The sequence below is a fragment of the Triticum aestivum genome, chromosome 4B, assembly GCF_018294505.1.
Source record: "Triticum aestivum cultivar Chinese Spring chromosome 4B, IWGSC CS RefSeq v2.1, whole genome shotgun sequence".
Classification (NCBI taxonomy): Eukaryota; Viridiplantae; Streptophyta; class Magnoliopsida; order Poales; family Poaceae; genus Triticum; species Triticum aestivum.
Genome location: NC_057804.1, coordinates 569245208 through 569261448, shown reverse-complemented (window position 1 = coordinate 569261448; position 16241 = coordinate 569245208). Strand labels below are relative to the sequence as shown.

The 16241-nt window shown below is 45.3% G+C and overlaps 1 long non-coding RNA gene across 1 annotated transcript; it reads right to left on the bottom strand.

The window, feature by feature from the left end:
- Positions 1-11687: 11687 nt before the first annotated feature.
- On the bottom strand, positions 11688-15512 carry LOC123093312 (uncharacterized). The gene is made up of 2 exons (XR_006445239.1): positions 13739-15512; positions 11688-12627 (listed from the first exon to the last, which is right to left on the bottom strand). It is a non-coding gene; the product is annotated as an uncharacterized lncRNA (long non-coding RNA).
- Positions 15513-16241: the final 729 nt, after the last annotated feature.

Genomic DNA, 16241 nt, shown 5'->3' with positions numbered 1-16241 from the left:
GGCTCAATGTCCGACCACGGCAAAAGATAAAGAAGAGATGAGTGTCATCCCCTATGCCTCAGCCATAGGATCTATTATGTATGCCATGCTGTGTACCAGACCTGATGTAAACCTTGCCGTAAGTTTGGTAGGAAGGTACCAAAGTAATCCCGGCAAGGAACACTGGACAGCGGTCAAGAATATCCTGAAGTACCTGAAAAGGACAAAGGACATGTTTCTCGTTTATGGAGGTGACGAAGAGCTCGTCGTAAAGGGTTACGTAGACGCTAGCTTCGACACAGATCTGGATGACTCCAAGTCACAAACCGGATACGTGTATATGTTGAATGGTGGAGCAGTAAGCTGGTGCAGCTGCAAGCAGAGCGTCGTGGCGGGATCTACATGTGAAGCGGAGTACATGGCAGCCTCGGAGGCAGCACATGAAGCAATATGGGTGAAGGAGTTCATCACCGACCTAGGAGTCATACCCAATGCGTCGGGGCCGATCAAACTCTTCTGTGACAACACTGGAGCTATTGCCCTTGCCAAGGAGCCCAGGTTTCACAAGAAGACCAGGCACATCAAGCGTCGTTTCAACTCCATCCGTGAAAATGTTCAAGATGGAGACATAGAAATTTGCAAAGTACATACGGATCTGAATGTCGTAGATCCGTTGACTAAACCTCTTCCGCGAACAAAAGATGATCAACACCAGAACTCTATGGGTGTTCGATTCATCACAATGTAACTAGATTATTCACTCTAGTGCAAGTGGGAGACTGTTGGAAATATGCCCTAGAGGCAATAATAAAAGGATTATTATTATATTTCCTTGTTCATGATAATTGTCTTTTATTCATGCTATGATTGTATTATCCGGAAATCGTAATACACGTGTGAATACATAGATCACAATACGTCCCTAGTAAGCCTCTAGTTGACTAGCTCGTTGGTCAACAGATAGTCATGGTTTCTTGACTATGGACATTAGATGTCGTTGACAACGGGATCACATCATTAGGAGAATGATGTGATGGACAAGACCCAATCCTAAGCATAGCACAAGATCGTGTAGTTCGTTTTGCTAGAGCTTTTCCAAATGTCAAGTGTCTCTTCCTTAGACCATGAGATCGTGTAACTCCCGGATGCCGTAGGAGTGCTTTGGGTGTACCAAACGTCACAACGTAACTGGGTGACTATAAAGGTGCACTACAGGTATCTCCGAAAGTGTCTGTTGGGTTGACACGGATCGAGACTGGGATTTGTCACTCCGTATGACGGAGAGGTATCACTGGGCCCACTCGGTAGTGCATCATCATAATGAGCTCAAAGTGACCAAGTGTCTGGTCACGGGATCATGCATTACGGTACGAGTAAAGTGACTTGCCGGTAACGAGACTGAACGAGGTATTGGGATACCGACGATCGAATCTCGGGCAAGTAACGTACCGTCTGACAAAGGGAATAGTACACGGGGTTGAATCCTCGACATCGTGGTTCATCCGATGACATCATCGAGGAGCATGTGGGAGCCAACATGGGTATCCAGATCCCGCTGTTGGTTATTGACCGGAGAGCCGTCTCGGTCATGTCTGCATGTCTCCCGAACCCGTAGGGTCTACACACTTAAGGTTCGGTGACGCTAGGGTTATTAGGAAGACTTGTATGTGATTACCGAATGTTGTTCGGAGTCCCGGATGAGATCCCGGACGTCACGAGGAGTTCCGGAATGGTCCGAAGGTGAAGATTTATATATGGGAAGTTGTCATGCGGACACCGGAAAGTTTCGGGGGCATATTGGTATTGTACCGGGACCACCGGAGGGGTTCCGGGGGTCCACCGGGAGGGGCCACCCCTCTCGGAGGGCCACATGGGCCGCAAGGGGCAGGGAACCAGCCCCTGGTGGGCTGGGCGCCCCCCCCTTGGGCCCATGCGCCTAGGGTTGGGGGGGGACCCTAGTGGGGGCGCCCCCCTTGCTTGGGGGGCAAGCCCCCCTCCCTGGCCGCCCCCCCCCCCCCTCTAGATCTCATCTAGAGGGGGCCGGCCCCCTTCCCCCTTCCCCTATAAATAGAGGGGCGAGGGGAGGGCTGAACACCTGATCCAAGGCGCAGCCCCTCCCCTCCCCAATACCTCTCCTCCTCCGTTAAGTGCTTGGCGAAGCCCTGTCGGAGTACTGCCTCTCCACCAACACCACGCCGTCGTGCTGCTGCTGGAGCCTTCTTCCTTAACCTCTCCTTCCCCCTTGCTGGATCAAGAAGGAGGAGACGTCGTCCGTTCCATACGTGTGTTGAACACGGAGGTGCTGTCCGTTCAGCACTTGGTCATCGGTGATTTGGATCACGGCGAGTACGACTCCATCATCCACGTTCCCTTGAACGCTTCCGCACGCGATCTACAAAGTGGTATGTAGATACAATCTCTCTCCCGTGACTCGTTGCTTAGATGAACTCATAGATGGATCTTGGTGAAACCGTAGGAAAAATTTTAATTTTCTGCAACGTTCCCCAACACAAACACCTAGGAGGAAATGTCGAGCTATCGCCCAGTCAGCTCCATCGACAAGATCTATGTCGTTGTTATCATTACAAATTATGATGATATAATTTGGTCAAAATGGACTAAAAGTAAGGCCATAAAAGCAGATACATATGATGATATCGTGCAATGGAAACATATAATTTATAACAAATCTTCAATAAACTTGCAGGGTTCGAACATTCGATGACAATCTCATAGAAAATGTTCCCAGACTTATGGTTAGTTTGGTCATTGTCATTATATTTTAATCGCAAATCAACATATTCCTTGTGGTGAACTACTCGTATATTCATTGCTATGAATCTATATGCTAAATTTGTATAGGAGATTGATTGTCGATCAATTGTCTCGGATATCAGTAGTTACAAAATGTTAATAAAAACCATTAGCATGCCTTGCAGGAGGCGAGGACGACTGTGGTTATGCGAAGGGTACATATGTGGGTCCTCGTGTCCACACTGGATGCGTCCTTGGGTCGAAGGGTGCATCCAGGTAAGCCGACAACGAAGGAGGCAGTTGTGCATGGAAGCGACCATCCAGCGGCATCGTAGGCATCATTGTGTTGGAGGGCATAGACGGGTACGTTGGCACCGGAGACAAGTGCGGGTGGAAGCGGTTATCCAGCGGCGTCGAGAGCCATAGTTGGCCATGGGTGTCATGGTGCAGCACCGGGTACGTCGGATGGGCGTTCACAACATATCCTTCAATCAACAAAGCAATGTTGGTAAGTCACAATGTACATCACATCCAAGAAAGAGAGAAAAACACCATGTTGCAACTCACAAGCGTGGGCAACGTTCTTACCTGGCCCTGGTGGAGGGAAATTGTGTTGCGGCATGGGAAGGGTACATGTTGTAGCTTGGGTGTATGTAATCATGGTGTTGAGCAGAACTCCTTTCGTAACCATCTACAGCCTGCATGTCTTGCTGGGTTGCCGGCCGTAAAGACATAATTAAAAAATATATTACAGCTAAAAAACCAGACACATACACAACTTGAAAGGTGGGCTGCGGCATACCTGATCATCTTGAGTACTACACTCTGATATATGCTTCGATGTAAGATGAACATTCAGCCGATAATTCTGATCACAGCCGTCCTCGAGCGCACATGGCCTGAAGCAATTATTAAGAAAGTGATGCAGGGGGATGAGTAGAATCGGCTTGTAGATCAGAAGACAAAGAGGCAAACGAGCAAATCTCAGGGAAAGCTGGCTGGGTTGCTACGAGCTGACCCTCTGGTCTTTTCCATTACAAGGGGAAAGTGGTTCATCTAGTACTCTGTTCTCCCTCTAGTCACTAGGGGGGACTTACAAAATAAGGTTACAGAGAACTCTAGAAACTAGTACGAGAAAACTCTACAGAGTGTACAGTGCTGACTAGTAGATTAAAGAAAAAGAAAACCAAAGGAACAGGTACTCCACTTAGTTGAAGCTAGCTGCATCATCCTCCCCAGGCCTGCAAAGAACTCGTCCTCGAGTTTAAACCTGAACTTCAGATGTTTCCTGATGATATGGCACAAGATGCCTAACATTGAACACATCAGAAGTGCGTAGATGGCTAGGTAGCTCCAGTTTATACGCGTTGTTATTAACCCTTTTTATCACGTTGCACGGTCCTATTTTCCTCTGGCTTAACTTATTGTATTCTCCAGCGGGAAAACGATCTTTGGTGAGGATAGCCCATACCAAATCTCCTTCTCCAAACACGACCTGACGACGGTGTTGGTCAGCTGCAGCCTTATATTTAGCATTGCTTTCTTGTATTCGTTGATGTACAAGTTTATAAATTGAGCCCATCTCTTCTACCATATTCTCTGCTTTCAAAATTTTCTTTCCAACGGCAGGTATAGGTGCTAGTTCTAGAACTCCGTTGGGGACTCTACCATAAATTATCTCAAAGGGGCATAGTCCAGTAGAACGATTCGGTGTTCTATTGAAGGCAAACTCAGCATGTGGTAGAATTGTGTCCCATTGTTTCGGCTTGTCGCCTACAAGAGCTCGTAACATCTTCCCTAAGCTTCTATTTACCACTTCAGTTTGACTCTGTGGATGATAAGCCGTGCTGAAATTCAAAGTAGTTCCCATTTGTCTCCACAACGATCGCCAAAAATGAGACATGAACTTGGTGTCTCGGTCAGAGGTGATACTCCTTGGCACACCATGCAACCACACTATTTCTCGAAAGAACAAAACAGAAATTTGACTAGCATCAGATGTCTTGCGGCAGGCTATGAAGTGCGCCATTTTGCTGAATCTGTCTACCACGACAAAGATGGAGTCCACTCGACGCTGTGTTTGTGGGAGACCTAGAACAAAATCCATACTTATATCTATCCATGGTGCATCAGGTACAGGTAAGGGCATATACAAACCTGCATTCGTAGTTGTACCTTTTGAAACTTGACAGACATGACATCTCTTCACGAACCTTTCCATATCTCGTCGAGCATGGGGCCAAAAATACTGTTTCAGCAATAGTTCTACAGATTTGTCTCGGCCTCGATGCCCTTCATTGTGAATCTCCTTTATGATCAGATCACGTACAGAGCTGTTTGGAATGCAGAGTTGAACCCCACGAAAAAGAAATCCTTCATGGATGGTATATTCAGCAGAGTTTCTTTCTTGAGCAGCCTCATAAATCTTGTTGAAAAAGGGATCAGTAGTATAGAGCTCCGGAATACTGTCAAAACCAACAACTTGAACCCTCATCATGCTTAGGCATTGTGCTCTGCGGCTCAGTGCATCAGCTACCCTGTTTTGTGCTCCAGATTTGTGCTTGAGTACAAAATTATACTCTTCCAAAAAGCTTGCCCACCGTGCATGTTTACGGTTCAGGTTTGGCTGATTTCGGATGTATTTTAGTGCTTCATGATCACTATACAAAATAAACTCTTGATGTAGTAGGTAATGCCTCCAGTGTTGCAATGCTCGAACCACTGCATACAACTCAGCTTCATAAGTTGAATAGTGTAGTTGTGCACATGTCAGTTTCTCACTGAAGAAAGACACAGGACGAGATTCTTGACTAAGAACAGCACCAATTCCTTTTCCTGATGCATCACAATCCACTTCAAACAACTTGTTAAAATCCGGCAAGGCTAGACAATCAGTAGATGCCACTTTGGCCTTAATCTCCTCGAAAGCTTGCCTCGCTTCTTCCGTTAATACAAAAGCTCCACCTCGTTTCATGCAATCAGTGAAAGGTGCCATGATTGTGCTGAAGTTGCGAATAAAGCGTCTATAAAAAGAAGCAAGCCCATGAAAGCTACGAGCTTCAGTTAATGTGCGTGGAGCTGGCCAACTAAGAATTGCTTCAACCTTGCTTGGATCAACTTGTAAGCCTCTTCCAGACACAATAAACCCCAAGAAATTGACTGAAGAGACCAACAACTCACACTTCTTTGGATTAGCATACAACTGCTCACGCCGTAAAGCGCATAACACTTCTCTCAAGTGCTGCAGGTGGTCTTCCATGCTACTGCTATATACTAGTATGTCATCAAAATATACGACAACAAACTTTCCAATAAAAGGTCGTAATACATGATTCATCAACCTCATAAATGTACTTGGAGCATTAGAAAGACCGAAAGGCATTACTAACCAAGCCCATCTCTTGTCTTGAAAGCCGTCTTCCACTCATCTCCTGGACGGATCCTTAATTGGTGGTACCCACTCTTGAGATCAATCTTTGAAAATACCACTGCCCCTGCTAAATTATCCAACATATCATCGAGTCGAGGTATAGGAAATCGATACTTAATCGTTATCTTATTTATTGCTCGAGAATCAACACACATGCGCCATGAACCATCTTTTTTTGGTGTCAGGAGTGCAGGGACAGCACATGGGCTTAGGCTAGGTTGAATAAAACCTTTATCTAATAGTTCTTGCACTTGACGATTTAGTTCCTCATACTCTTGGGGATTCATTCGATAAGCCGGGCGATTTGGCAAACTAGCTCCTGGTACTAAATCAATCTGATGTTGAATGTCTCGCATGGGAGGTAATACAGAAGGAAGCTCTTTTGGAAAGACATGTGAAAATTCTTCCAATAAGTCATGTGCCTCCTTTGGTATGCCAACTTCACTCTTCTGCTCTGAAAGCAGTAGCAGATATACGCCTCCTTCTATTGCTTCACGCATAAATTTCTTACAAGATATGAGACTTGTGGTGCATGATGATTCATAACTCTTGGATTTGACTAACTCATCCTCTTTCACTGGGTTAAACACAAATTTTTGGCCATCTTTCATGACAGTATATGTGTGCTTACGGCCATCATGTACAGCATGGCGGTCATACTGCCAAGGTCTTCCCAGAATTAGGTGGCTAACATCCATATCAACAACATCACATTCTACCTCATCAAAGAATTTATTGCCAACGGAGAAAGACACCAAACACCGAAATTTTACCTTCGATACCTTGTCAGATTTGAACCAGCGCATGTTATAAGGACAAGGATGATTTTCCTTCTTAAGCCCAAGTTTATTTACTGCCTCCTCTGATATAGTATTTTCCCAGCTGCCATTATCAATAATAACATGACATACTTTTCCACCTATAGTGCAGCGCGTGTGGAACAAGCTCCGTCTTCGCCAATCTTCGTCTTTTGGAGGTATCATCAAAGCTCGCTCCATTACTAACATGTCCCCTGTATCTCCATCCAGCTCAACCTCATCATTATCATCATAATTATCATATGTAGGTTCACCTCGATGCTCTGTCTCTTCATCATAGTCACCTACTAATCCTTTACCATCCCTGCCGATGTTCCTTGGGCAATCTCTTTGTAAATGTTCTGAAGAACCACATTTAAAACAAGTACCTCTTGCTGTTGCTGACTTGGACTTATCCCCGACACCTTTAGGCAATGGGGCAGATCTTGTTGGCCCTGGGTCGCTTCTGCTCGCCGCCCTTGTTGGTGCAGAATTATTAGATCGTGGTCGGAACTGAGCGTTGTTTGTGCGCACTGGTCGTTGTTGCTGTTTTTCCACAGCGATGGCTCGCTGGTATGCCTCTGACACTGTAAAATTCATATGCAAGGACAACACATCTTGGATTGATTGACGTAAACCACCAACATACCTTGCCACCAGTTGACTCTTGGAATCACTCAAATTGTTGCGTGATACTAGTTGATAGAATTCATTTGTATACTCGTCCACACTTTTTGTGCCTTGTCGTAGATTTTGGAGTTGCCTGAATAATGATTCTTCATAATTAAATGGAAGAAACTCTCTCTGCATCTTCTCCTTCATGGCAAACCAGGAATCAATCTTTCGCTTGCCCCGAACTCTACGACTCTGCTCTAGATTTTTCCACCAAACAGATGCACGCCCTTTCAGTCGCATTGCAACTGCAGGAACACGCTCCTCCTCTGGCACCTCCGCATATTCAAAGACACGCTCAACTTCATCTATCCAATCAATAAAATCCTCAGGAGAGAGCCCTCCCGAGAACTCCGGCAACTTAACGCCAAAGCAGCGCCGCCTGCGGTGCTCGCGCTCAGCAGTAGCACGATTCCGTCCGTGTCGCTGTCTGGCTTGAAAGGGGTTAACTTCAGGACGCCTCAGGGAGCTTGCGGGAGAGCCGTCGCTGTCAGACGAATCATCCTCACTGCCCTGGTCTTCTGGCATATCCCTCCGTTGCACAGCAACAGCAATCTGAGCCATCTGCGTCTGCACGGCCGCCATTTGCTGCGCTAGGGCCTGAACTTGCCGTCTCAACTCTTGGTTCTGATCCACCAAATTGGCATCGACGTCCTGCAGGTTCCGGTACCTGGGAATAGCTCCGTCTCCGGACTCCTCGTCCAGATCTGCGGCATCAACCCGAGCCGCCGCCGGCCGCCCGGCTCGGCTCCGATTTCTCCGACCACCACCCGCCATGGACTCGAACCTGGGCTCTGAATACCAACTGATGCAGGGGGATGAGTAGAATCGGCTTGTAGATCAGAAGACAAAGAGGCAAACGAGCAAATCTCAGGGAAAGTTGGCTGGGTTGCTACGAGCTGACCCTCTGGTCTTTTCCAAAGAAAGTGGTTCATCTAGTACCCTGTTCTCCCTCTAGTCACTAGGGGGGACTTACAAAATAAGGTTACAGAAAACTCTAGAAACTAGTACGAGAAAACTCTACAGAGTGTACAGTGCTGACTAGTAGATTAAAGAAAAAGAAAACCAAAGGAACAGGTACTCCACTTAGTTGAAGCTAGCTGCATCAGAAAGCAAAGATGTCAAATGCTGTCGGGCAAAGCATACAATTAGTTTGACAGATTCGTTTCACTGTGTACATATGTTCAGCCGTTCAGGGAACAGAAAATAGACGAACAAAGTCAGAAGAAAAAACATGCCTTGGAGTTGTATTGAGATAGCCGGAGAATGTACATGCAAGGGCAAGGTGCAAACCAAATCTCCCATCAGAAAATGGTTCAACTAATTCCACCGTCTTCCTGCCAAGGTGGACACCAAGCAGGCAGCCCTTGCCAACCTCCACCATAGGAATAAGGTAAACAACATCCCCACCATGGATCGTGAGTGTCGGGCAAACTGTCGTCAGACTCCTCAGTGTGTATTTTCGCGCGCCACCATCCCACAGCCCAGGCAGCACCATATGGTGCATCGGGTTGTTGACCGAGATGTCGTCGACATGGACGCTGTGACCCTTGCGCCAATGGTCCCAAGAAGCATGCCTGTGACATGTCCGTATCTTCCAGCCATCAGAGACATAACTGGGTTCATCTTCCACTAGATGGCCATAGTTCTTGAAGTAGAGCTGCGAATCATTGATGACATCTTCGTCGTCAAGATCAGCGGTCGTCTTGAAATTCGTCTCGTCGTCGCTGTCAGGACTAGCGGGTCTTTCGAAATGCTCCACCTCGACGAACTTGATAAAACCATCGTGGAAGGCGACGTCACGACATGGCCGCGGGTCACCTTCCCGCAGCAAGTTGAACCCGGGCTTGGGCAGCGGGATGAAGCGGAGAACGGGGTCCGGGTCGAACACGTTGCAGACGACGATGCCTCGCCAGAGGTCGATCCAGCCTATGGTGTCAGCTCCAAGCGCGATCACCTTGTGGGGTAGGCTGGGCAGGTCGCCGATCACGGCCGGAGATGCCTGCAGCTGCAGCGGCTTGGCGATCCACTTGTTCGTCTTGGACGAGAAGGTGTGGAGGACATAGTCCCCCAAGGTCGGTGTCAGGGCAAGATCGGCGACGAGGAAGTTGTCATCGTCGTCGGCGAACGGCAAGATGGCAGGATACGATCTAGCCTTGTCCGGCCGGCGAGTGGCGGTCGGGATCCGCCTAAGCGAAGGCTTGTCATGGCTGGCCCTGTAGGCGAAGTATTCGGAGAGATTGCCGTTGTGCACGGTGCTACGGGGGCCGATGGCGAAGCGGAGGAGGACGAGGTGTTTCTCCGAGAAAACCACCCGGGGCTCAAGGGAGTAGTCCCCGCGCTTGAGTTCGGGGCTGCCGTGGACGCAGAAGTAGGAGACGACCGGCGGGTCCGCGAGAAAGAAGGTCATCCTGACGACGTGGCCGGCCCTCGTCCTGGCTTCCGCGGTGGTGGCGTTCTCGCTGTCGTCGTAGCGGGCATCCTCCTCGAGGAGAACCCAGGCGGGATAGCGGTGTGTAGCAGTGGTATCCTCCATGATAGCTGGCACAGGTCGGATTCGGGGCACCTCTCAGATCGAGACGACGAGCAATTGATTTTGATTTTTTTTTTCCTTTAAGCACGAGCAATTTATTATAGCGCCGTGCGGCCGGACCCCGATTTGGGCTTGTATTCGGCTTGCTTGCTGAATTGTTTGGGCTTGTATTGGCCTGTTGCCTATTTGCAGGCGACATGCGGCTTGCCGCCTGGCAGGTCATTACGTGGCCCCTAACGTATAGTATGTCATTTGATTTTACTTTTATACTAAAAAGATGGTTTTATTCTGTAAAAATAAGAATATATTGTAAAAATTCCTACAAGAAAAAAAAACATCAATAAGCATTTTTTTAAACTCACATTAATAACCATTTTCATAGGCAAGTGATGATTGTTTTTTTTTGTTTCCTTAATTTGATTGTACAACTCTCAAGATTTGTTCGATTTAATTGTGCATATTGATTAAAATGTTGGGGCTACTCGCGACAGATGTCTTCCTAGAATCACAAATATATTTACAACGTAGGCAAAATGTGCATATATACTTTAGGAAAAATATGTTGATGGCCTCTAAAATGAATGTTCAAGTATTCTTTATGTTCATGACCCCACCATAAGCGGTCATTTAGGCACTTATTGTGGGTGCGCTGCAACAGGGACATACCTATTCTAGTGATCCTCCCGTCCGATGCTCGATAATACTTTCCATGATTAACGCAATCATTCCGTTCAAATAATGATACTCTCCTTCCCAAAGAATGATATTCTTCATAATTAACATAACTGTCTCATCCAACGCTCAATGATACTTTTCAGAATTAACGCGATGCTCCCGTCTAAAGAATGATATTCTCAACAATTAACCTGATCCTCCCGTCCAAAGAATAATGTTGTACATACTTAACATGAAAACAACAAGTGTATGAAACCAAACCAAACCACGGCATACCATCACAACCATAGAATAATAGATATACTCGTTCCTAGTAACTTTAATGTATTTGTCATTTAATTCTAAAAGTATTTACCTTTTTTTGAAAAGTGAAAAATATTGGAAAAGTTAATTCAACAAAGTATTCATGATGTCCAAAAATTGATGTTGAAGTGCTTTCTAAAAAGGGTGTGGCTAGATTTCAGTTCGAGTCTCAGTTAAGTGATAAAACTTATAAAAAGAAAGGAAAATTCTATAAGAAAATTTTGCATACGTGGTGGTGGTCCAGACACCTGCAAAGTTTGCAGGATTTCTTTCTATAAATTTTGCAAAAGTTTTCTCTGGTTTACTTTCCGTTTGCAGGATTCCAGACAAGAACCGGAAGGTACCATTTGGATAATAATAAAATGACCTAACTCCACCCTCCTTAATGCATATATACTTTGAAAATTCCATAATATAGTCTATTATATTATCTCTCCTACAACTCTAGGCTGTATATTCATACATATTTTTAACTTTTTTTTTGCAACCAAGCTGATTAGCTGAAACCATGCATAAATTGAGCTAAGCTGCAAAAAAAGTACTATTTCTAAAACTAGTCAATTCAATGATGACCCTCCATGGATTCACCTATATAGGCTGCGGCTAATCTATATCTATATCTATACTACTATTAAAAGAGCAAACATGATTTCCCCTACAGACACACCATAAAGTGTACACAGGATTACTAGAGGCGTTCGATCAATCCAATTAAATCACATCTAGCGGTCCATATTACATCAAGGGTCTGCCACACAAATGAACGATCCAGATGAAATGTTCTGCCGGAGCAGACTGCCCACCGCAACCCTTCGTCCTCAATTAGCGGGGATAGGGGATTTCAATCCCGTAATTTTCTCTGCCCTCACAATCACAATTTGTCTGTCCTCCTTTGCTGCCGCACGGACGCCAGTGCGGATCCCCGCCACCGGCCCGCCGCTCCTCCTCTGCTGGCTGTTGCCCCATGGACGCGAGCGCTAATCGACGTTGCCGCGATTCTCTCCTCTTCTGCTGCCCAATGGACGCGAACACTGGACTCAGCCGCCGCTGTCCGCTCCTCTACAGCCCCAAGGACGCGAGCGCAGGCCGCTGTCGCTGCTTGCCGCTCTCCTCTGCTGCCCCATGGATGCCAGCAAGGATTTCCGGCGCCACCGTCCGCTCCACCTCTGCTGCCCCACGAACGTCAGGGCAGGGCGCCGTGGCCGCCTGCAGATCTTCCCTACTGACCCACGGATGCGAGCACAGGGTGCCGCCGTTGCCACATTGAGGCCCTCACCACAAGCCAACGAACTTGGATCAGGTACTAACTTTGATCAGATTTTTCTTTACCTTAACATCAAGCCACCGTCTGGGCGTAGGAAGCCAGCTCACGCCTCACGGGAAACAAATCTTGGTGGCTCATACTCTGTAGCAAGCAAAGCAATCTGGTTTCATGAACACCAACTCTCCCCTTCAATTATTAAGAGTGCCATGATCAGAAGAACCTGCACTTGCGAAAACAAAATTAATAATGACCAAAATGATGGACATCATTCAATGTTCATGGGCAGATTCCTCATGGTAGATTTGGGTCAAAATTCAGAAATACAAAGAGTACAAAAATAACATGACTACAATTGTGCTCCTATTTCCTAATATACCGAGTGAAATAAATAAAATGGCCTATAATATAGAGTTTATGTGCTTTGCATTAAACTGAATGCATGACACTGATCATTTCTCTAATGATATGTTCTGTTATATAAGTAAGCGCATAATTGGGAGGACTGACATCCAACTTGGGTAAACGAAAGAATTAGCAACATAATTTAGGAGATGTCTATCTTTTGTAGCATGAAAGTCAGATAGTCAACAAGTTCTGGATCAACAAGACCCTGAGCAGAAAAGGTAGACAACATCCAGGAAAAGGTAGACTCGGCTCTTTCACTCATGCTTCTCTGAATTTCTACTTGCTAAATCCAGTACATGCTTCTCTGAATTTCGACAACCTAAGTTCAGTACATGCTTCTATGAATATTGGCCTGCCAATTGGTATTGTATTGCAGACTTGAGAGTACTATATGCAGTCCATTTGTGCCAATGGATTACCAAATTTTTATGTTACTTTTAGGCCATTTGAATGAAAGGACCTCTATGACAATCTACGACAAATCATTTTGTGCCAATAAAAATCAATACATGCTTCTCTAAATATCTGCAACACAATTAAGCAAAATTTGTTCTTATATGTTGGCCTGCCAATTGGTATTGGGTACTATGCATGCATGTTTCTCAAATGCATACTCCCAAGTGCCACTTCTGTGCTTAACAAGGTGAATTTCTGTTTAAATAATTAAATGTTGGTTTGCCGAAGTTTTCTTGTATGATACACACCAGATGCGGAAGGTGATGTTTTAAAGTTCAATGGTTTGAGTTTATGAACCAAATGGTTGTCCAGTTGCTTCTAATGTTAGCAACACAAGCATATAGAGCTACAATTATCAATCGCTGGAGAAAGCGCTTTTCTGAGACAGCACATCGATAAAGACCACTTATCAAGCATCACCATCAGAGGAGATCAAACTCTTAAAAAGGCTGCAAGCGAAGAGAACATACCTCAGAATGGGGTTGCTTGCTATTATGAAACTGAGGCGCACTTGGTGTGTACACATCATTCAGTGAATCCAAGCTTGCTTCCCTTCATATATGCACAAGAAGATTTCACAAAAAAAAAATCAGCAATCAAGGAATACTTGACAATCACAATTAGACTAAGCAAGGAAGATGTACCCGCACTGTATATAAAACACTAGAACCTAACTTCATGTTGTACCTGCCCTATTGCTTTTTCTGTCAGAACTAAACCTGCTGTTCAGATATACAACAATGCATCTTGTTATAAATGACAACACAGATCAGCTAGAGCATCCAGAATTACATGTGAGAATGTTCGACCAAACAAGACTAATCAAATATGCCTTTTTGGTGTGGCATTATATAGAGATATTATGTACTCATTGTGAATAAACTACAAATAAGTTACAGCTTAACACTGCAATTGTACCAGTGTAAAAGAGCAGTTTCCACAGCCTATAGAATTGCATGAGCAATTGATTACAGAAAAACATTTCTGAATTATTAGATCACACTTATGCCAAGCCATGGGATTGTGGCGGCCGTGGCGCGAGGTGTGGGGCTGTGGCTAGGGCGGCGGCGTCAAGGCGCACACAGCGGAACAGAGCTGAACCGAATAGAGGGCGGATGACGAAATACCAGACACGGGCGAGGTGGGGAGGGCGTCGACCACTCCACTCTGGAGCACGTCGTACTTGGCCACACGGTGAGGCTCGCGATACGCCCAACCCACCGGAGCAGCGCGTCCTCGCTGGCGCTCATCAGCGCTCGCTCCGATTCCGCGTCTTTTCCCGCAGGAGGAGGAGTTAGGCGCTGCAGAGCCCTCCATCGCTCGCGTCGAGTCCGCAACCGAGGATCTGGTGGAGCCGAAGTGTGCGCCTCCATCCATCGATGGAGGTGGAGATGCAAGGGAAGGGCGGCGTCTCAGCAGCGGTGGGGACTGGGAGGCAGGGGAGGGGTGGTCCCTGCCAAAGCAGCGCGCATCAAGGGAGGGGGAGGGTCCCTGCGCCAGCGACGGGAGGCAGTGGGAAGGCGGAGGCGCAGCTTGTACTTTGTCCGTGTGAGAGAGAGAGAGATAGGGAGGAAGATGAGAGTGTCAGTGGTGTGTGTGGCCACGGGTCTCTCCGTCTTTTTATTAATCAAGTCAGGCCGTCAAAGCGTGCTTTAAAGGTTGTGATAATATAAAGAGTCCATTGGCAATTAAATTTTAATTTAAAATTATTAAAAACAATTGCATAATTTTTTATTCAATAATGTATGTCTGATTAGGAAGCTATAGAAATGTAAGTTACTATCATGGAACCACGTAAGCGATTTTGGTACAAATTTTGAAGTTCACTAACAGTGAAGCAACAAACAATAGCTATGCCAACGCATAAATAGATGGACCTTTATCAGAGAACAAATAGGTATAGTGTTTCTTAATATTTTGTTTTTTAATTGTTGCTTCAAATTGGGATTGAATTGTATTTTTTTTGGAAACTAATAATAATAATATAGTTTCATGCTTTGTCGATTTAAAAAATGATAGCTTGTGTGAATCGTACATTTCTTTGATGGGTAATAGACTATATTTCTCATATAATGGTCATATCATTTATAAGGAGACGAGAAGCAAAGTCTGGGATCGAATCTTCCAACAATTAGAAGATCGGCTACTAAAAAAATGGCTAGAGAATCAGCAACTTGGTTTGCTTCGCGGAAGCAATGCTTAAAGCATATTTTGGTGAAGTCCATCGCAAATTGCTTACACTTCATAATTACTGCCACATCCAGATCCAAATAGTCATCCATCAATTGTACCGATTCTACCACAAACATGCAGCCCAACTCAATTTCCACGCTTTTGCTATCAATTTTTTCTGCAAGAAACATGCCATTTTTTTAGCAGTTAGGCCCATGATACCTTATTTAGGTGGAAAGAAACTAAATAAAAATCAACTCAATAAAAAATAAATAGATTTCAAAAGGCAAGTGTTATATTTGAGAGATGTGCGTTGCACGTGCACGCTTACTAGTGTTGCAAAAATAAGAGCTTGAATATTGATTGTAAATAATCCAAGAAACATGACCAGTATAGGGATTACTAAGGAGACTAACGAAATAAGTATAACAACAACTAACTCATCTGCCAATATATTTCCAAAAAATCGAAAGCTAGGCGATAATGGTTTTGTGAAATATTCTAAGATGTTAATTGGTAAAAGGACTGGAGTTGGTTTAATATACTCCCTCCGTCCGGAAATACCTGTCCCAAGAATGGATGTATCTAGATGTACTTTAGTTCCAAATACATTCATTTATATCTATTTTCAGGACAAGTAACCTGTGGTTGAGTTGGGTGGACAGTGGTATCTTCAACCCACCAGGGTTCAAATCCTAGTGCTCGCATTATTTTTAAATTTATTTCAGGATTTCCGGCGATGCGCTTTCAGTGGGAGGAGACGTTCCTGTCGACGACGAGGCGCCTACGGTGACTTCGTAA